At 38.8% G+C, this 23,242-nt stretch overlaps 1 long non-coding RNA gene across 1 annotated transcript; it reads left to right on the top strand.

The window, feature by feature from the left end:
• Positions 1-9,042: 9,042 nt before the first annotated feature.
• On the top strand, positions 9,043-15,966 carry LOC123873811. Its single transcript, XR_006797772.1, has 3 exons — positions 9,043-9,055; positions 13,244-13,247; positions 15,817-15,966. It is a non-coding gene; the product is annotated as an uncharacterized LOC123873811 (long non-coding RNA).
• The last annotated feature ends 7,276 nt before the right edge of the window (positions 15,967-23,242 follow it).

Here is a 23,242-nt window from a genome sequence, read left to right as displayed (position 1 = left end):
TCCTTACATATAGCCTCACACTTTTTCAAATCTCTTTATAATATCAGTTATCTGTAAGAGATTGCTGGCTGCCTTTGCACCCTTTAGTATAGTTTCTTCTGTGTCTTATATTGTTTTTTTTTCTGCATATGTGTTTGTGTGTGCAATAAGGATTTCTAAAAAAAACAGTTAGGTAGTATAACTTTCAAGCTAGCTAATGATGTCATGTGTATGTAGACCCCAATTTTTTTGTTCTATGAGTACCTACTTTGAAAAACATAATAATGAGGCTCAAAAAAGAATTTGTCACAATAACATCCTATGCACTTAGTTTAAGAGAAAGTAACATTGTAATGTAGTGTGTGTCAGGCGTGGGTGACAGCCCACTTGGCCTCATATTGCAATACAATGTGTCCAATGCATTCTCATTGCACGTATCAAGGATACGAATTGCGAGGGATTTTGTGATGATGAAATATTTTGTTTATGAGCTGTTGTGACGGTTTGTCCTGTCTCAGAATCAACATCTATTTAATAGGAATGCATTTCAGGTCGAATCAATTGATTTTTTTGCTTTTTGACATCAAAAATAATAATGTTCGTATCCGCAATAGCATACAATATCTTAGTGGTGGAATCAGAAACGAGGAAGCAAATCGGTTCATACCTAAGTGTCTCTGGAATGTCGATACAGTGACTATTCTGTGAGTGTCGAGTATCTATATAAGTACTATGCAGTGTATACCTACTTCATCTATAGATTTTACTTTTATCATTAACTCCCGAAGAAGTAGAATTTTCCGAAGCCTCTTTTTTCATAGCGGATGTTTAGTAGTTGACTTAGGTGTTTTCAGTTTGAAATATACTTGCGTTAAATGAGTCAAACTTCAATTTAACTTTTTGTAATTATTGCGTGAAACATCAAAAAGTATAAGTTTAAACCATATTATGGCAATATAGTTAGGGGTTCACATACCCTTTTCTGTCTTCTTTCTCACTGACCACCGTGTTGACTGGACGTTGAATAAAACAATAAGTTTTTGGTTTGGATTGCCTTCCCAAGAGTCACCCAGGGATTATTTAGAGACACAGTTCCTGCTCTGCGCAGTAATATTTAGTCAACATTAACATTTTTTAGATACTTAGTGAAACCCGAATTCATTATTAAGTTAAGATTAAGTATTAATCCCAATAGCATTATTTTATTATTTTAGTGCACCTACTTTTAGCTACTGACCGCTGCCTTCAAACTTCCGATAACATACGAGTTCGCGTGTGGGTACACGTAATTACCCGAGAGCAGGATCCAGTTATGTGTGTAGACGCGGCACGCTAGAGCATTTCTCATGATCGGCGCGTCGGGGCACGTCACATATCGGGTATCGCGTGCGTTTCGTATCACTAGTGCTGCCACGTTGCTTTTTTTCATTTGGACTTGTTTTTTTTTAAATAGCTCTATTAAACAGATTTTACGGATGGCTGTATTATATTATGTATGTACTAAAACACAGGAGCACTCTCTATTCCCTCACTCTCATATGGTACATCAACCCGAAATTCTCCGACATCAATGAAACTGACCAAACCAGATAGATATCAGGTGTAGAACCAATGCCTAAAGGTGCCCACGCACTTGAACTGAACTGCAGCTGAACTGCGCGTCGCGGCAGCGCCCCGCCCGATATTCTCTCCAGCCGCGACGCGCGTCACTGCGACGCGCAGTTCAGTTGCAGTTCAGTTTGAGTGCGTGGGCACCTTTAACGTTCTTACTGAGGCACGGGGATGCCAACACAGCCTTCTTTTCAACTCTGGACTGCTATCAAAAATGTCTTGGTTGAAAACCTAATAACTACCGTGGGTATATCACAATATTAATGCCCTAAAGATTAAAAGATCAGTCTTGATTTTAGTCTCACTTTTTCCCTATAAAATATCGGGTTACAATAGTAAGAATGTGTAGTTATTCATACATTTGTTATGTATTAGACGGGCTATAGTTATCAATGCATTTTGTATTCATAGGACACGTTCCCAGTGATATAGAGTGATGAAAGTTTTTGTTTATTAGACGGCTTTTTAATTGGTTTGCGTAATTGCTTTAGATGTTGTGTAATGTATGTGTATACAGTGCCCCAAGCGTGATCAGTGCGACAAACCGTTCTAGCTGTATTTTTATCGACAAGATGTTGCAAAAGTCGCGAGAAGTTTGCGAGAAAGCGAAGAAGAATTGTTGCTGGCATGTAAAATCTCATACTAAGCGCACTGAAGTAGGTACTTACCTACCTACATTTGCTTTTAATTTCGTGATTGACACACACTGATGGTCATAAGTTTCTTGTAGGATTTAGGAACTTCTCAAGTCTTGGAAATGCCAAAAATACGTAGATATTTCTGCATTTTTGCCTGAAAGTGCAAATACCAATCAAAAATATAACTTGAAAAGTGACGCACTTTCATACAATTCATCCCCTATTTAACACCTACAGATATGGAACTTCCAGCTAAATCCTTTCTTGTAAGTGTATTTGTATTAAAAGGAACCTACTTTTAAAATTTTGAGTTTCCAGCACCAGCGATTTGAGCTGTGCGTCAGCTACTCAGCTTTTTATATAGACACTAGCTGATACCCGCGACTTCGTTCGCCTCGATGTAGGTTTTTTAAAATTCCCGTGGGAACTCTTTGATTTTCCGGGATAAAAAGTAGCCTATGTGCTAATCCAGGGTATAATCTATTGCCATTCTAAATTTCAGCCCAATCCGTCTAGTATTTTTTACGTGAAGGAGTAACAAACATACACACACACACACACACACACACACACACATACAAACTTTCTCCTTTATAATATTATAGTGTGATAGATATCTATAAAGTATATAGATCACTTAGAAAGTTTGAGATCTAAAGCAGAATCGATACAGTATCGTGTTCATGTACTTCGCAATGCATTAAAATACCTTTCAAAGCTAAAACGGATTTCTGAGTTCCCTGTATGCATATCCAGGATCACGCATGACTGAAGTTCGCTGCGAAATTACATGCATCGTGAGTTACGCAATCACTTTAACTACGTGAGGCTAAGGATCACACTAATATTATAAAGGAGAAAGTTTGTATGTGTGTGTGTGTGTGTGTGTGTGTGTGTGTGTGTGTGTGTGTGTGTGTGTGTGTGTGTGTGTGTGTGTGTGTGTGTGTGTGTGTGTGTGTATGTGTGTGTGTGTATGTTTGTTACTCCTTCACGCAAAAACTACTGGACGGATTGGGCTGAAATTTAGAATGGAGATAGATTATACCCTGGATTAGCACATAGGCTACTTTTTATCCCGGAAAATCAAAGAGTTCTTACGGGAATTTTAAATCCACGCGGGCGAAGTCGCGGGCATCGGCTAGTTTATTATAAACAAGCTTATTCCCGCGACTTCGTCCACGGACTTCACGAATTTCAAACGCCTCTAAGGGTGGAATTCTCAAAAATCCTTTCTTAGCGAAAGCCAATGTCATAATAGCTATATGCATGCCAAACTTCAGCACAATACGTCAAGTAGTTTGAGCTGTGTGTTGATACATCAGTCAGCCAGCCAGTCAGTCAGTTAAAAAAAAAAAAAATTTGGTGCCCGCGATTTGGTCCGCGGTCTTACAACGCTTTTCAGTACGAGGTCGCCATTCTAGAGCACTTTGGGACCCCGAAGTCTATCGGTGTTAGGTAGTGCCATACTACTACCGAGAGCCAAAGCCTCCCAAGCTCACTAAATTAGGTCATTTAGAAATTATCAAGTTGACACATTCGAGAATTGAACTTAAGATATCACACTAATATTATAAAGGCGAAAGTTTGTATGCGTGTGTGTGTGTGTGTATGTTTGTTACTCCTTCACGCAAAAACTACTGGACGGATTTGGCTGAAATTTAGAATGGAGATAGATAATATCCTGGATTAGCACATAGGCTACTTTTTATCCCGGAAAATCAAAGAGTTCCCACGGGATTTCAAAAAACCTAAATCCACGCGGGCGAAGTCGCAGGCATCGGCTAGTAATTTATAAGACTGCAGTATTCACCACTGTGCCAGGGAGGTATTAAAAAGGATAGAAAAATAATTGGATTATCAGAACCCTATAATCTCTATACTCGTTAGTAGATAAAGTCCTAGCGTTGAAAATTGTTTTTCAAAGATTAATAATAATCAGCTTCTATTTTGTATTGCGTAAGTATAATTAGATGATAACCCTATTGAGAGTGGACACGCGCCGGTAGCTAAGGCTGGTTTTCCACTACATATCCAGAGATAGTAGAAAATATTTTTTTTTTTACATGATATAACCACAAATTCGCGCTTTTCAGATTTATTCCTGTATTTGTACTTACTATAAGACCTAGTTACCTGCCTTTGATGATTCTAGGTCAACGGGAAGTAAGTAAGTACCCTATAGGTTTCTTGACAGACACGACGGACAGACAGACAGACAGACAACAAAGTGATCCTATAATGGTGCCGTTTTTCCTTTTGAGGTACGGAACCCTAATAATCTACATAATTATGTTAATAGCGAATGATTATCTTAGGTTGTCCTTTTTGTTTTTGTCCAGTGTGTTATGATACGTGTATGCAACTGTTATCATAATATAATTATAGCTATAGCAGGAGATATCCACTGGATGGATGTCTCTAGTATCTCATGTGGTCGTACTGTTATAATATTATGGTCTACAGTTACGCGGAACAATCTGCGCGTTTCGCAATAAATCCTTGTCGGCGCGTGAGCAGTTTGTTGTGATATCTTGTCATGAGATTATCGTACGCGTATCCTTTATGCAATTAAGCGGGCGATATGTTGATACTTTGCAAGTAGTTGTTACATTTAATGCAAGCTAACCTTTATTCAGCTGTGAAATAAATAATTTTATTAGAACCCGAGTTACCTACTTCCAGCTTTACCTACCCAAAATAATCGTCCGATTTTTATTAATCGTTGGCTCCGTTTTTTACGTTAAGCTAAGTATCCACTAGCAATGAAAGTTCGTTATTCAGCAAACATTGTTATGTCATTGACAATTTCAGCAAGACTTAGCCATGTCATAGCAATTAAAAACTTGCATGAGTTGACTAACTGCGACTGTTTAGCTATTTGTTGTGAATGTGACTTGCCAGAAGCTGCTTTGATACAACTTAATACAACTTATGCAAGTATTATTGCTAGTGGATATTTGGACCTAGCATTAGCATATTCGATTGTGTGATATGCTTTTTCAGGAGCATACATTTAATAGACTATATAGGTACTACAACATAGTATAGACCCTAACTAAACTGATGAATGTATCTGTTCAAGTTTCCACTCACACACGCAGCCATCTAAACTCCGAAGAAATTCCTCAATAGGTAAGTACTTAGATCTTGCTCTATTTTCGTTCGCAAATAGTTCAGGAACTAACACACTCGATGCACGAAACACGCGGTATCTGGCATCTCGTTCCACCGCTAACTAATTCCTTAATTAAGTGTAAACCGTTCAATCGCGGTGCGTGGGTTAAGCTGAGTATGTACCGGGAGCTAAATATAGGACGAATGATAGCCAAGGCTTGGACATGTGCCATAACTACTGAGTTATGTCACATGTCCTTACAAGCCTTGGCTATCCTAGTGTCATCATGGATCATGAGGACACTGGTCCTGCACAGGGTTCGAAGCCATGTAGATGTAGGCATTTATGTCGCTGCATGAGGACTACTTCAAGGTACGACTATTAAGTTTTGACCTGTTATGTTCAGTTTTTATTGAGGTGTTTGCATTGATTGTTGTATGCCGTGGTGATGATAGAACTTTTAGAATTAGAAGTTTTTTTTTCTTATATTTTGGAATAGCAGGCTTATAAATTTTCCATTCATTAAAAGACGTTAATATATTTATTACATATACTATATTATTTTTAGTTAGTATATTTATATTTGTTATATGTTGATATCCAGATTATCCAACCAAGTAGCAGCTGGAGCAAGGAGTTCAAAAAGGTAGCTAGGTGTAGCTATTCGAAGGTCTGTTCCTTGCTATATTCACAATCGGAAATCCTGGAAGTCATAACAGTTTTTCTTGGTGTATCACCAGCGTTATAGTACCGCAATAAAGGGGCAAATGTTGACAGTGTAGTGCGCCACCGCTTCTGATACGCAATTAATTAGCACAGGCCCGCATCACGCGATTACAGTACACAATATAATTACTTGCTGCCAACTATTGCAAACAAACTCACCTGGATTTGGATTATTGAATTTGAACTTAGAGTAGGCACGCATACATACTTTTTAACCCTCGACCAAAAAAAGAGGGGTGTTATAAGTTTGATGTGTGTATCTGTATATCTGTCTGTGGCATCGTAGCTCCTAAACTAATAAACCGATTTTAATTTAATTTTTTTGTTTGTTTGAAAGGTGGCTTGATCGAGAGTGTTCTTAACTATAATCCAGGAAATCGGTTCAGCCGTTCACTTTCACAACGTTCACTTGTCGGGGGTGTTATAAATTTTTAATTTACACTTGTACATTTATTAGGTTTCATTTAATTTGCAGTAAACGGCAGTTTTGTTTCTTACTGAACCCCTTAATACACCTAAGCTTCTAAACTAAACTTTGCATTAGCCAACTACCAGCTATCAAACGAGGATTTCCGTAATCTATTGATAGGCATACACTTTGGTGCCTTGTAATACTTAAGCCCTACAAGCAAAGACGAATGGCAAAGTCCGAACAATTTCAATAAGGACTTACCTCGATGAATTTTAAACAAAACATGACCGGCGCGGCCTTCTAGACGTGTGTTATTGATACCCGCCCGTCTAACATATACCCGTGACTTGGCAATGTTAGCATATGTCTAAGCTCAGACTGAGATTTGCAGCTTCATTCCAAGCTGGAGTTATGGACACGAATCGCTTAGATGTGACGTGGACACGCTAAACTTTGGAAGGGAGAATATACATAAAATGATACGTTTAAATCTACATAGAATTGTTGAACAACTATTATGTTTATTTTCCTATGCACTAAAAGCAGCATCTCAAATCACTGTAAACCTATTAGAAAAAAATTACTTTAACTTGAGGCATGGCGTGCCATTGGGCTAATTTCGTCGGATCGTATGTTTTTGTCTATTTAATATTTAGTTGCCAAGAATTACAGAATTAATAATGTGACGATGTGACTTGTGAGTGATGAGTAAATAATATGGATCCGAGACATGTTCGGTAACGGTCCATAAACTATTGGCCTCATGAGAAAGCTCAGAATAAGCTCAGATTGAGCAATAAAGAGAGAGCTATATTCTTGGAGTTTCTCTACGTGATCAAATCAGAAATCAGGGGATTCTTAGGACACCATAGTAACCGACTTAGCCAAAGGGTGGTGTAGCTGAAGTGGCAATGGGCAGGGCACATAGTTCGAAACACCAATAGACGTTGGAGTCCCAAGGTGCTTGAATGGCGACCTCACACCAGAAAACGCGGCGTTGAAAGACCCTCCAATAGGTGGACAGATAATCCTGCTATCTGCTTCTCGATTCGAAATTCAATTTTTACCAAGCAGACATAACTTGACGAATATTTAGAAAGATACAAAATTAAAAGCTATGGACTTTGTGCAATACCCTTAATAAGGCATTACTATACATGTACATTTTAATTTGCATTCTTTGACCTATACAATAGAGTTATAATTGCATTATCTCGTGTCCAGGCAAGGGGCATACTTCATTCGAACGTCTGTCTAAGGTTGATGTGTGGCCCGCGTGTTGTGAACTCCATTAAGAACGAATTATGTACCAGTGTCATGTTTTGCTGCACTTCGAGAAACAAGCGTTATTTTACAGTTAGCAATTATTGATTGAGTTGAAAAAGAGGTCAACCTAAACTTTTATTCAAGCTCTAAGCAGATATTATATGCCAACTCACACACCTGAGTGTTCTTCTACAACAAGCTGCTAAGCTTCTGGAGTGCGCTAGGATCGTTGGAGTGATCCGCAAAAGTTGTCTCATCTAGGTATAACGAATAGTCTTCGGAAAAAGGTCTAACAAGTATAGGAGAAATATAAAGACGGATAGGTATTTTTTCTTTCGTAGGTACTCTTAATAATTATGTGTTAAAGCTTATCAGGCTTATAGACTCCAGTTGATCTTGTTCAAAAACAATAATTTTGTAAGATCTCTAGTTATCGAGGTGAAGCTTTTTAATCAGGGTTTTCCGTGTGGACAACGATAGACGTATACTTAGACCGATAGTACCTATACCTACTCGTAGATTAAAATTTGTAAATATACTAAAGTAACTGGTATCAAAAGTTTTTCAGTATTAAGAATGAATTACGATCAACAATTATTAAGGCCAATAAAATATTATATTATGGATTTATGCTCAATATGCTCAAATAAACCTATTTAAGATAGTCATATTCAAATATATCAATCTATTCACATTAATAAGTTTTTAAGGCAAATAATAGGTACCTACTATAATCTTTTAGAATTAGCTTCTGTAAAGTTATGTTTTGTAAACCTAGCTTTACAATACGGAGATTGTGGAGCAGATAGATATGAAATATGTATTCGCAATTAGAATATCTCGGATCTTGTGTTAATAGTTTTTGCGCAAGTATTGGGAAACTGTAAGGTTCTATTTGTTTGTCGTAATTTAGCAGCTGCGCAGTGGCAGCTTTGTTATTTAAATCATGTTTGACACTGATAAAAATCGCGCGCTAGAATATTGTTTTAAGAAAAGTAACCCTAGCACGCTCCCTAGCGTTTTCCATGCAAACATGGTTTGGTTATTTGAGAATTAAGTAGATGATGCCCGCGCCTTCGTTCAAGTGAAGTAGGTTTTTAAATATTCCGTGGGAACTCTTTAGATTTACCAGATAAAAAGTAGGTATAGGTAGCCTATGTCCACCCCCGGGATGCAAGCTGGAGCCAGCTTCGGAGCAAAATCGGTTGATCGGATTGGCCGAGAAAAGCAAGCAGACAGACATATTTATTTTTAACCCCCGACCCAAAAAGAGGGGTGTTATAAGTTTGACGTTGTATCTGTGTGTATGTATATGTGTATATGTGTATCTCTCTGTGGCACCGTAGCGCCTAAACTAATGAACCGATTTTAATTTAGTTTTTTCTCTGAAAGGTGGCTTGATCGAGAGTGTTCTTAGCTGTAATCCAAGATAATCGGTTCAGCCGTTTGAAAGTTATCAGTTCTTTTCTAGTTACTGGAACCTTCACTTGTCGGGGGTGTTAAAAAAATTTTATATTACACTTGTTATAATTGGTATGCATTAACCAATCAACCCCAATGAAATTTTATACATAGACACGTACTTACGAGAAACAAATATCTTTGTGGTTTGTCAGATTTTCTAAAAAATGTGTAGTTTCACTGTTACACCGGCTTAAAGATTCTTATGTTGTACCTACCTAATCTTTGGGTGTTTTGCTTTAAAACTACACCTTTTTATCGAAGTTTGTAAAACTACATATCTAGATATTCTAGAATGTGTCTACTTTAACTGAGTTTGATTGGTTAATATTCAAATGAGAACCGAACTACGTTTGTATGGAAAGGGCTAAAAATTGTTTTGAAGACAAGTTAAGGTATTTTCGGTAATTAATAGGTAAATATAACCTATATACCACCATGCTTAAAGGCATAGGTATTAATATATCGTGTCTGCATGTAGAGCACTGTTTTATTGTCGGTGTCCTGACAGGTGGAAGCTGAGTTATGGCTGAGATGGAGTGATTAATGCCTATCTCACAACACTGTAATGTAACGTGAGTGAACGGAACATGCCCTAATGTTTGTGAAGCAGTACAAGATCTATTTAAGTTCTTAAATCGTTGACGATAACGTAAGTCATAGTATACGGAACATACAGTATCATCATCATCATTATCAATCGATAGAGGCCCACTGCTGGACATAGGTCTCTTGAAGGGACTCCCACACGCCATGGTCTTGTGCCGCCTGAATCCAGCGGCTCTAGATGTCGTTCGTCCTTTCCGGTGCGAGGTTCCACTTCTAGCACCTTGGGACCCCGACGTCTATCGGCTGTTCGAGGCTGAGTTTGTTGTGGGCTCTTCTCAGACTTGGGCGCGTTCGAAACCCTCGTAACTTTAGTTTTAAGTTTACGTAATTAATTATCACCATTATATCATCTTTAAAATCGGAAAAGTTACACTTAGTACCTATTTTGAATAAATAATTTTGACTTTTTTTATGAGCTTTCTTATAAGGCCCATAATTAGTGACCAAGTCTCGGATCAATATGTTATTACTGGTAGCATGTATTGGACGAGGGTCTGTTTTAAAAGTGATTTTTTTATTTGCAGACATAAAAAGAGAAGAACTTAGAAGACAGTGCCTTTTGGCCTCTATGAAGTACGCTCCACTGTTTGGTAGGCAAGTAGGCATAATAAAAGCAGGCCTTAATTATATTTATGTTACAAAACAAAGCGAACATAAACACGAAGTTCGCCCGCGATGTCGTAAGTCGTATCAAATTACAGAGGACAGTAATGTGCCTAATTCTAGAGAATACGCTGCGCAGGAGTTTTCTATTAGTCAATGTGGTTTTAGGTTGAGGTTTCACTGTCTTACTTCGCGGATTAAACATCGTTGTAACCAGGGGAAGCCTTTGTACTGTGATGGTTTTAGAATTGCCGTTTATTAAGCAAAAGCCTTATATATAAAACTAAATAAGGACTTCGTCTGTGGTGGCGTTTGCTGGCGCGCATGCGGTGCTTTTTTGGAGTGTTTTTTTGTGAGAAGTGGCCGGTTTTTGTGTTCTGCTGGTGTTTATTGGTGGTTGAACTGACTGGGAAGCGCTCTAAAGGGGCGCCGCGTGTATGTTGGTGGGCGCCGGCACAGACGAAGTCCATACTTATACATATAGTTTCCATAACTTGTAAATAACTACAAACTTGACATCGGCTAATCAGTGTAAAGCCAGACGAGAGAGAAAAAAAAATAACTAAATAGTTTTGACTAATACTGGAGTCAGGACCATACCTTCTTCATCATGGAGTGAGATTTTATTTGACAGTGTTAGCTTATGATGGTCGACCGCGCTGGAAATCTCTCGGAAACTTGCAGTATTTCATCTATAGAAATTATGAAGAAGTAGGTAGGGAACTACCTACCTACGTCCTAGTACCTACTTATCTAGGCTCCCAAATATCCATGAAAAAGCGCCATGACGAGCTTATCCGGAATATGAAGGAATTGTGGATTAAGCAACAACACCAAGAGCCGTCTGGTTCGTGCCTTTATTTCCTATATCCATGTGCGGAGTAGAAACATGGACCATCAAGGTCAGAGGAAGACCAAGGATAGATGCAAACGATATGAGGTGCTGGAGACGCATGTTGGGGATTCCTTGAATAGCCAAGGATAAAACAAACGTGTCTATCCTGTCCTAGCTAAGAGTGAAAACGCCTGCTCTCCTATTTCGGGCACATGATGCGACTTTTTGGTTAGTTTGGAAAAACTTATTGTGACGGGCAGCACAGAGGGCAAAACATTTACAACATTTTACATTTTTAACCGACTTCCAAAAAAGGAGGAGGTTCTCAATTCGTCGGGATCTTTTTTTTTTTTTTTTATGTATGTTTCCCGATTACTCAAAGACCCCTGGACCGACTTGAAAAATTTTTTTTTTGTTTGAAAGGGTTTAAACAGTAGGGTTTTAACTGGGCACAGCATATTATAGTACAGTAGGGCCACTAAAAATTGTGAAATAAAAAATTTTCAAAAGAAAAATAAAACCGACTTCAAAAACGACAAACACTAAAAAGTAAAAATTTTCAAAAGAAAAATAAAACCGACTTCAAAAACCACAAACACTAAAAAGTAAAAAATAACTTTTATTTAGCTACACATGTAATGTACCTAGGTATGAAGTCGAGCGAGCATATTAAAACAAAATTAGAAATCCAAGAGTGAAGCTCGCCCGACTTCATATACCTAGGTACATTACATGTGTAGCTAAATAAAAGTTATTTTTTACTTTTTAGTGTTTGTGGTTTTTGAAGTCGGTTTTATTTTTTATATTTAAAACTTTTATTCATGCAGCTAGTTTGATGTTTATATCAAGAAGTCGAGTGACTCGCGTCGCTTATTACTGAGTCCGTGGTGCATTGTTCACTAGGATGAAATTCCTGCGGCGACCGTAGCACACGAGCGCCTGAATTAATCACAATTATGTGACAGCGCCGAGTGTGATTGTGATGGAAGGATGCTGCACGCTGCGTCTTGCATTAACAGGACTCTCTCCGTCACTCGTTTCATACAATCGTAGTTCCAATTTCATTTGAATATTATGCAACCAAAGTCCATGAAATTTTGCAGACATATTCTAAAAACTAATATCTGTGTCTGTGGTGTGGTTTTTCTAAAAATATGTAGTTTTAAAATTACAGGTGCTCAAAGATTTGTATGAATTTTTTTAAGACCGCGTAACTTTGAAAACGAATATTTTAACAGAAATCTGGAAAACCACAGACATAGATATTAGTTTCTAGAATATGTCTGCAAAATTTCATGGACTTTGGTTGCTTAATATTCAAATGAAATTGGAACTACGATTGTATGAAACGAGTGACGGAGAGAGCCCTCTTAAGAGGATCTCGTGTAGTACCTACTCACCTACCTATGCTTTTATTTTGATTATTATTTTATGTAAGACTACCTTTGTAAATAAAATATAGTGGTTTGTTCTTATTATAAAATACTAAATGATGCCGTCCGCGTGGATATTGTTTTCTTTAAAATCCTGTGGAAACTCTTTGATTTTCCGGTATAAAAAGTTGGCTGTGTTAATTTTCGGGATGCAAGCTACTGTACCAAATTTCATATAAATCGGCTAAACGGATTGGTTTTTAAGTAGCATATGTCCTTTTCCGAGATGTAAGCTATCTCTGTACCAAATTTCATCAAATCGGTTAAACTGTTGGGCAGTGAAAAGCTAGCGGGTAGACAGACAAACACACTTTCGCATTTATAATATTAGTATTGATAGCGAAAAAGACTTCAATCTCCAATTCCAGGAGCTGGGGGTTAATCCAGATTCCCGTCATAAAAAGTGGTTAAGTATCTACAAAAGTTTTTGAGTTCTCGCCAAAAAACGTGGAATTTTCTAAACTGATTTTTCTAGATGGAATCAAGAAAAAGTATATCAAATAATGGACAAATAGCATCAAGTTCGCGATAAAACAAATAATTATAAAGCGCAAGTGACGTATCTGATAGAGTCAATTGGACGGCATTGTCCTGCGCTGGCGATAGCATCTGGCATACACTCGTATGTAACGAGCACCGCGGTGGTCGCCGGCGAATGTCAATAATTCATGTCACGGCATTTCTGCCCGGAATATTACTTTGTCATACCAAACCATACCAGTTTTAATGGGATATATAGACTGAAACCTTAACACCTCACTATGAAAAAGGAGAAAACTCATTGACAATTCCTAGGATTGACATATTAACATTTAGCCCAAACTGTTGGATCTAGATTTAAGAAAAAGATTCGCATGTAGGTTCTTTAATCTCTCTTGAACGACGAAACCCACTACACGTTACACGATTTTTAAGAATTCCAACGAATTTTTTTTCGTTCTTCTTGTATGAAGTTTGAAAATATTTTTTATCACGTTCTTCGTTTAAAAACACATTCGCATACCTTGCACACCAGTCGTACCGAATATGCGACTATACTTTCTCGCGGTTTTGTTTGTCGATATCGTTCAAGCATTCCTACACTGATTATTATTATTCTTGAGCCGTTGGTCGAATAGATTATTTTATTTTATTGTGAGATAAGCTTTCGCCTGGTGACAACCATACTAACAAAAGCAATGACGAGGTCGCTTGACTAGAAGATGCCTATTCACTCTTGCTTTGAAATTTGAAAGGATTTATGTTATACCTATACCTACCAGGAAACATGGATGCCGGAAGGGCATTCCAAGGACGTTCATATCAGACGCGTTGAGCAAAACCCCAGAATAAATTGGATGTCGACCACACACTTAAGGATGCCTACGTTCACGGTTCTCGCTGTTCTGTGGTAGAATGGTGAAGCAGGAACAAAGTTGTGGAATGCGGCCAGATGTGCGATTTCAATATTCTAAACACGTTGTGTACGGGGAAAACTATGCACCTATTGGCTGTTGGTCAGTCGACACGTAAACGACAAGCGTGAAACAAATTACAAAGGAAACTCGTTAAAAGCCCCGCGTGGTCAATAGCTCATGGTGGCCACACTCGGCCTGTAAATGGTCAGGCAGAGCCACGACTGCCAGATATATGGTCGGCGCTTGCTCTAAATAAATCACTTCCTGCTTACGATACAATGCCGAGAAGTTTCTAGGGACCTATGAAGCGTTAGAGTTGAAAAGATTTCTAGGTATGAATTTGTTTCAAGCCTTGCGTGGTCACCCGCAGCTCATGGTGGTCACATTCATCTTCTAAGTTCAAGTGATCAGGCTGAGCGATGAGTGCCAGATATAAATGGTCGGTGCTTGCTCTAAATAAATCACGTCCTGCTTAGGTACAAAATAATGTTGCATAGGTTCTAGAGGCCTATGATATTTTAGAATGGAGAATTTTCGTTTAAAACTTGCGGCTATTATTATAGCTTTTTTATCGTGTCGTGTATCTTGGCAGGCCTATGGTCAGTGGTGTATGACGCGGCGGCATATGAGGGCGCGTGATATATCGCCCCTGTAGCGTTAACAGGGCTCTCTCCGTCACTCGTTTCCACTCGTTTCATACAATCGTAGTTCCAATTTCATTTGAATGTTAAGCAACCAAAGTCCATGAAATTTTGCAGACATATTCTAGAAACTAATATCTGTGTCTGTGGTGTTTTAGATTTTTCTAAAAATATGTAGTTTTAAAATTACAGGGGCTCAAAGATTTGTATGAAAATTTTAAGACCGCGTAACTTTGAAACCGAATATTTTAACAGAAATCTGGAAAACCACAGACATAGATATTAGTTTCTAGAATATATGTGCAAAATTTCATGGACTTTGGATGCTTAATATTCAAATGAAATTGGAACTACGATTGTATGAAACGAGTGGAAACGAGTGACGGAGAGAGCCCTCTTAATAAGCGGACACGAAGCTCGTGATCCCCAATAGCGAGTGCCGCCTCGCAGAGATGATTATAGCTTTTGTCGTGTCTGGTATCTTGGCAGGTCTATGGTCAATGGTGTATGACGCGGCGGCATATGAGGGCGCGTGATATATCGCCGCTGGAGCGTTAATAAGCGGACACGAAGCTCGTGATCGCCAATAGCGAGTGCCGCCTCGCAGAGACGATTATAGCTTTAGTCGTATCTCGTATCTTGGCAGGTCTATGGTCAGTGGTGTATGACGCGGCGGCATATGAGGGCGCGTGATATATCGCCCCTGTAGCGTTAATAAGCGGACACGAAGCTCGTGATCGCCAATAGCGAGTGACGCCTCGCAGAGACTATTATAGCTTTTGTCGTGTCTGGTATCTTGGCAGGTCTATGGTCAGTGGCGTATGACGCGGCGGCATATGAGGGCGCGTGATATATCGCCCCTGTAGCGTTAATAAGCGGACACGAAGCTCGTGATCGCCAATAGCGAGTGCCGCCTCGCAGAGACGATTATAGCTTTAGTCGAAATACTGTTACAATGTATGACTTTGTGGAGTAAAAGAGCAGGGAGAGAAGGTCGTTTTGTAATTTCTGAACTGGGTATAAGACAGGTAACAGTTAACTTTTAATATCTTGAGATTATAATATTAACAACATTTGCTTAAAAATAAAGGCTAATTGCTAGTTCACATAGGCTGCGTAAGGGTTGCGTAAGCGTAGACGTAGCGCATACCATTGCATTGTAATGTGTGGAACTGTATGAAACATGGCACACCGCTTGCGTAAAGCGTGGAGGTATGCGTAACCCGGTGTGTTAAGGGTTTACGCGCGTCACTACGCACGTGTCACGTGTACGCAATTGGTGTGAATCGGCCTTTAAGTTTTCATTTTTTACAATCATGTAGGTAATTTCACAGAACAAATTCATAAACAATCACGCCACCCACGCTGGCCTGTGATAACAGCTTTGTCATTAGCACGCGTATTGGCGTATAAAATAAGTGGAACATAGCATGAGTATAGGAATCAGCGTTGAACTATTTCAACTAGGGTAACTATTTTTAAGTAAGCAGTGCTTTTCTATGAGTTGCATACCACTGTAAGTAAGTAATCCTATACAAAAGAAAATAATTACCATTACAAATGAGTCGCATTAGAATTGAGAATTGGTTATGTAATTTATAAACTAAATTGAAATTACAATAACAGACACAGTAATAATAATAATTATTACGATCATGTAATTTCACCAAACAAATTCATAAACAATCACTCCGCCCACGTTTGCCGTGATTACAGCTTTATCATTAGCGCGCGCATTGGCGTATAAAATAAGTGGAACATAGCATTATCTGGCAATATCCGTGTTCGAGCGATATTATATCATCCGTGCTGGGAGCTGGTAGGTGCAACCTGTGGTAGGCCTGAGATACACAGAGCTATTGATCTACAAGCACAATTTTTTTTTAATTCATAGAATAGCGCTTGGCTGCAATTAAAACTTTCAGGCAAGTGATGATTCAGCCTAAATGGAGCGTGCTTGCCTAGACACCTATTCCTTTTTGACTTGAAGATGTAAACTCATGTTAGAATTTAGAAACAAACAGGCAAATCGCTTCATGAAAACCACTCCGCCTACATTGTGGTTTGCTCGTGATTACAGCTTTATCAATCAACTAGCTGAATGCCCGCGACTTCGTTCGCGTGGATGTAGGTTTATTAAAAGCCCCGTGGGAACTCTTTAATTTTTTGGGATAAAAAGTAGCCTAACCTCTGGCAAAAACCCAGGCTAAAAATAGTTTACGGAACCCGGTGTGTCTCAGAAGGCTTCTCATAGATAATACAGCAATACGCAGATAACAATGCACTCCCGGGCGCGCGGGGTGTACTTTGAAAGGATTTCATTAGAGCGCGGAACCAGCGAGTGATTCATCTCACCAGATGTGGGTCATACAGATCTTGTATCTGTATCTTGTATGCGTGTTGCGCATAATAGGGTATTGTATGTTGGAGGTTTACAGTTAATCGGGTTCTTTTGACGTATACTTATACCTCAATGCTTCGAGCTGCTTTCGCAAAATTTTCAGAGCGCTTAGAATTTATCTAACAAAAAATGATGACTGGAATTAGACATTATCACTGTCAATATTTTCTTCTCTCTAGGCAGGTTTCCGTCTACTATGCGTACATTGCCACTCTCCACCGGAGTCTACAGCCATCCAAACAGAAATCCAGTTTATCAATGGAAGGATATGCGAGCCCAGCGCGTATAATCATCCCAAGAAATCTTCTGGATCATCGCATAATGATCAGGGGGTTTTATTCGTTGGCGATTAATGAATAGAGATCACGACCCTCAACAATGAGGGAAAGAGCAACTACTGAGTTTCTTCCCAGCACTGGCTCTACTTAGTATAATCTGCATTATGAACCTGTGGTAGAATCACACACGCAGCATAAGAGACACTAGTAGGTAACTGTCCTACAAGAAATAAATAAGTAGTGATTTGAAATTTCTTTTAGAACATCTTACTAGGAACTTTCACCTTCTGAATTGACATTATTAAGGAAACCCCTTATTGGGAAATTCTAACAAAAATTACAATGTATACCTACTTAATATTAATTCGCGCTGTTAGAATTAATTATATTTAGCCCAGTGTAAGCAATTAAGATCGGTTGACAAGTACCAGCGCCGCGTAACTCGCCCTAATGCCTGGACGACACGCACTCCGCCACAGTTCCAGCTAACTACTGTTTGAGTGGACCTTATTAGATTAGCCGGTTTAATTACAATAATTGTAATTAAACCAACGAACAGAATATTATTTCGAAAACTGCACTAGTGACCTCTCGATCCTTTATGTCCCGACCTTTCGGCTACGGTGGACAATTTCTACTGGCAAAGATGCATTCTCTATTTCCTTATTCTCATAGTCCTATAGTCCAAGAGACAAGTGTGGCGGCTTGTCATGCTCTCCGAGCACCACTAATTTCCAAACTCCAGAATAGTTCTGAAAATGTGCTCCAGAAAAAGAATCTAGTCATCCACAGTCCAACGTGCTATTAATGTCTTGCATGACGCATGTGATACAAGACATTATGCTGAGCTGTACACCCATTTGGGATGGTGTCATAGATGAAAATGTGCATTTGTATGCTTTGTTTTTAACCCCCGAACCAAAAAGAGGGGTGTTATAAGTTTGACGTGTGTATCTGTGTATCTGTCTGTGGCATCGTAGCTCCTAAACTAATGAACCGATTCTAATTTAGTTTTTTTTTGTTTGAAAGGTGGCTTGATCGAGAGTGTTCTTAGCTATAATCCAAGAAAATCGGTTCAACCGTTTGAAAGTTATCAGCTCTTTTCTAGTTACTGTAACCTTCACTTGTCGGTTGTATTATTTTTTAATTTACACTTGTTATATCTGTGACACCAACAACGAATAAATGTATTTTCTTCCTTCTTCTTTCTTTCTTTCTAATCACTAGACCAACGGGGTAGTCTGAAAACAAAACTAACCAGGAATAGGGTCCTCAGTGATTCGCAACATACAGACAACCTTACGCTACTCTGACTACATTATACTAACTTACTTAAGTGGCTATGTGCTTAATATGGCATTAACCACATAACCACATTAACCAAACCCAGCACGACTCCTAACATCAAAGTATAATGGAATTTATATATCAAATCACGATTTTGGCACGGTGGATACCGTACACTCTATACTCATATAAAGTCGCCTATCCACTGAAACAGAGGAAAGCGGAGACGTGTTCAGCAGACCAATAAGATTATTGATATTGTTGTCTATTATTCTTTATCGTATTCTATACTTGATGATGCCCGCGACTTCGTATTCGTGGATTTCCGAGACAAAAAATACTAAATGTCCATCCCCGGGATGCAAGCTATCCCTGTACCTTTAGTCAAAATCGGTTAAACGCATGGACAGGAAAAACTAGCAGACAGACAGCTACTTTCGCATTTATAATATTAAGGATGGATTGTATCTATTAGGAAATACTAATTTCTTAATTTCTTAATCAATCAGATTGTTTAATCGAAGGATAGATGATTTCACTCCGCTCCGTTCCTCTCCGCTCTAGGCATGTAGTCTTAGAGCCAGTTGCACCTTGCATAAGGTTACCGTTAATAGCTCGTTCACACAGGCTGCGTAAGGGTTGCGTAAGCGTAGACGTAGCGCGTGCCATTGCGTGTTAATGTATCGAACTGTATGAAACATGGCACACGGCTTGCGTAAAGCGTGGACGTATGCGTAACCCGGTGTGTTAGGGATTTACGCGCGTCACTACGCACGTGTCACATGTACGCAATTGGTGTGAATTGGCCTTAAACCACGAAAAATGGAACCGTAAGGGCGCTTGTACACGCTAAGAAAATTTGCCGTTCCTGCGGCAGACAAGACAAATTCTTCGTGTAGACGACAAGAATTTTGTCTGTTCCACACACGAAAACTTTTCGTGTCTTCCGCAGACAAGACCAATGGAAACGTGTACACGACACGATTCTTTTCGTGCAGTCGACAGTCGGGCGTAGGGCGCGCAAGTAATAACAAGTGTAATCAGTGAGTTTCGTTTATTTATATAAATGTTAACTACAAAGCAAAAAAGAATGATAATTGCATATTATTATTATAACAAAATAAAAAAGGAAACAAAAAACAAGAGACTTTACTGGGTTCATCCAATTATACAAGAGAAAAATGAGTTTGGCGGGTTCATTACCCTTTACCGTGTCATGCGACAACATGAGGAAAAATTTGTGGATTATTTTCGCATGAAAATGTCTACGTTTGACAAGCTTTTGACAACAATAGAAAATAATATACGACATGACAAAAACTGGGCTGGCTCAACCCTACTACACCGCCCCCCCGCCGCTCCGCAACAACGTTCGCCGCGTCGTGTCTTGCGCAGACAAGATTTTTTTCGTGCACCGCTGCGAGCAGTGTACACAGTTATTTTCTAGTTACGACACGAATTCTTAGGTACGCCCGGCGTTTTTTCTTAGCGTGTACAAGCGCCGTAAAGTTTGGTAACGGTTGGCTTGGGTAAAAGTACCTTAAATTTTTTATTATTTGTGCAACTTTAAAATATTGCATGCTATTAAACATTTTTCTTATGCGCTGAATTTGTGGTCATACATTCTATGAAAGTCCTTGGTCTAAAAATTAAAGATCAGTATCTGTACCTCCACGATATAGGTTAAGTCAAATGGTTAAAAGTCAGAAAACCCTGCTTTGTGCATCACAATATGTACGTTTTTTGTGGTCAACTTGAACGACAACCTCACTTTGACCGCTTGATATGGACCTGGGCCTTAGTGCGATCTAGAACAACAGGTTGATTAACCAGTCCGCTATTCGGCGGCGCGCGCGCACGCCGACGTGGCCGGCCGGCGTTTTCATTAAAATGCCTCCCGCTTCCGATATCTGTGCCCTCAGTATAAGATTTTACTTTTCACCAACGTTGATAGTATTTGAGAGTTTAAACTTTTTAGCGTTATAGTAAAATGCCCCTTCACTGCCTTGTTTTAATGTTCAAGTTTGTACATATATTTACAGTCAGCGCTCCAAGCGGAAACGTTGCGAAATTAAAATCAAAGGTACTGAATTTTTGACTTTAAACTAATAAACTTTAGGTCCATTTTAAGTTAACGTTATTTTGTTTCGACTCTCGAATACTATCAAAATTGGTGAGAAGTAAAATATCATACTAAGGGTTACAGGTTATTAAACGCATGCAGCGAATGTGGGAGCACGAGTTATTATCTAGTAGATGATGTCCGCGATAGCCGTGAAAGCCTAGTGGTTAAGACAATCAGCTCCTATTCGAGAGGTCAGGAGTTCGATCCCAGACACACCTCTTAGTAAAAATTGTATTATGTACGCTCGGCCTCAGAATTCGAGAAGCAATTCCGCAAAACTATTGCATCAAAAACCTGTAGCACTTATGACCTTTTTCTATAAACACGTCTCACACACCTAACCATTTAGGTGCTAAACGACTTACGGCCCTTGACTGTACGTTTTAGCAATTAAATATTACTTGCTTTAACAGTGAAGGATAACATCGTGAGGAATCCTGCATGCTTGAGAGTTCTCCATAGTGTTCTCAAAGGTGTGTGAAATCTGCCAATCCGCAGTTGGCCAGCGTAGTGGAGTTTGACCAAACCTTTCTCATTTTTTGAGAGAAGAATACTTTTTATCCCCGAAAATTAAAGTTTCCACATGGAAAAATTCAATCCACGCAGATCATGTAGGTATCATTTACCTACATAGTTCCATATATTTTTTTTTAAATGTAGGGTAGGTTTTTAAAAATTAAAAAAAACTAGACGCCTGGTCTAGTTTCGATAAAACCATGTACTGGAGATATAATATTATTACCTACTTGCAATGTTTTCCTGACCTAACTATAGAAAAATTGTAACAAAGTAGGTCTACGTAAGTTAATACCCTATTATTAAAGTTAATACACTATTAATGTGCTTACCCAGCCTGATTGGTAATTATGGCGTTCATGTTATAATAGCCCCGGGCGAGGCAAGTGTGGGCCTGTTTCTCTACCTCACGATAGCATTTTTTTTAATATTCCTCAAGTGGTACGTTTTTGAGGAAATAAAAGTGATCTACTTATCAGGGTATAGATCTGTCAACTTGTAATATGGAAACCAAATAATATGCGATATGTAATTGGGATTATTATGACCGTAGCTTTTTTAGACTTCCATATAAAAAAAAAACTGAGCATTTATGGCATTACGTTAGTGTGTCTGTTTGTCACAGTCGCTTTATTCAGAAACTATTATTTCTGTAGGTAAATCTGAATTTAAAAAAAGTAACAGAAATTGTTTACCTACCTACCACTTAATTGATCGTGTAGCCTAAAAAAAATCAGGGTAGGTAGGTACCAACAAAGCTGAGAACTTAGTTTGGTTTTGGTGGTTCATTAGAGCGTAGGTTAAACTACTGGACGGATCGGGCTGAGAATCATGCAGATAGCTATACATTCATAGACGTAGACATTCGCTAAGAAAAGATTTTCGAAAATTCAACCCCTAAAGGGGTAAAATAGGGGGTAAGAAGGGGGGGGGGGGTGAAATTGAATTGTCCACGCGGATGAAGTCGCGGGCATAAACTAGTTAATTATATAAGAATAGCATAATCTGAAATAGTTAAATGGTTACATAAACGATAAATGAAATTATCATTCCTAGAAATTAGAATACCGCAAGTCTATAGGTAATATAAATCAAGTATTCCGAGATAGATAGTAAGGAAATGTGTCCATGCAAATTAATAACACTGCCACATACTGCCATATAGAGAGAAGTCGAGGCATTCTATAAATAATTAATTTTGCTCCTAAAATAGAATAAAGGCGGCAGGCTCTAAATCAGGAAGTCGATTTCTCGTATGCGTATCATTCCTATTAGATTATACTGGTAACTACTGATCAGGTTATGAAAGCATTCATGTCTTACAGATATGAGAATATAAGAGACTAGCGACCCGCCCCGGCTTCGCACGGGTGGAAAAATCCTATCTATTTCCCGGGATAAAATATTGCCTATGCGGATTCGGAAGAATCCCTCTAAGTAATGGTAAAAGAAATTTTGAAATCGGTCCAGTAGTTTTTGAACCTATTCAATACAAACATACCAAAATACAAAGGTTTCCTCTTTATAATATTAGTATAGATGATTTAAGTAGAAATTGCACATCCAATTCTGCAGCTTTTTCAGACTTATCTACTTCATAAAGTACCTCCCTAACTAATTAATGTTTGTGACAAGTGTCAAAATTTAAGAGCGCCATCTTTATGTTTTACTTCATAGAAGCATCTTGTCCCCCCTTCACCATTTTACCACTGAACCGCAAGACGTCGGGCGAGTTTCCATCCTTATGTCGTCGACATTCCATCTACACGCACGAAACGTTTTGCGTCTTCATTCCTCATACGCATGGCTAAGGTTTGGAATACTCTCCCGCGATCTGTGTTTCCTACCAATTACAATCCGGGTATCTTTAAAACAAGAGTGAATAGGCACCTTCTAGGTAAACGCGTCC

Source organism: Maniola jurtina, chromosome 17, assembly GCF_905333055.1.
Source record: "Maniola jurtina chromosome 17, ilManJurt1.1, whole genome shotgun sequence".
Taxonomy (NCBI): Eukaryota; Metazoa; Arthropoda; class Insecta; order Lepidoptera; family Nymphalidae; genus Maniola; species Maniola jurtina.
Note: the sequence above shows the minus strand (reverse complement) of the source record. Positions and strands in the feature narration are given on the sequence as shown.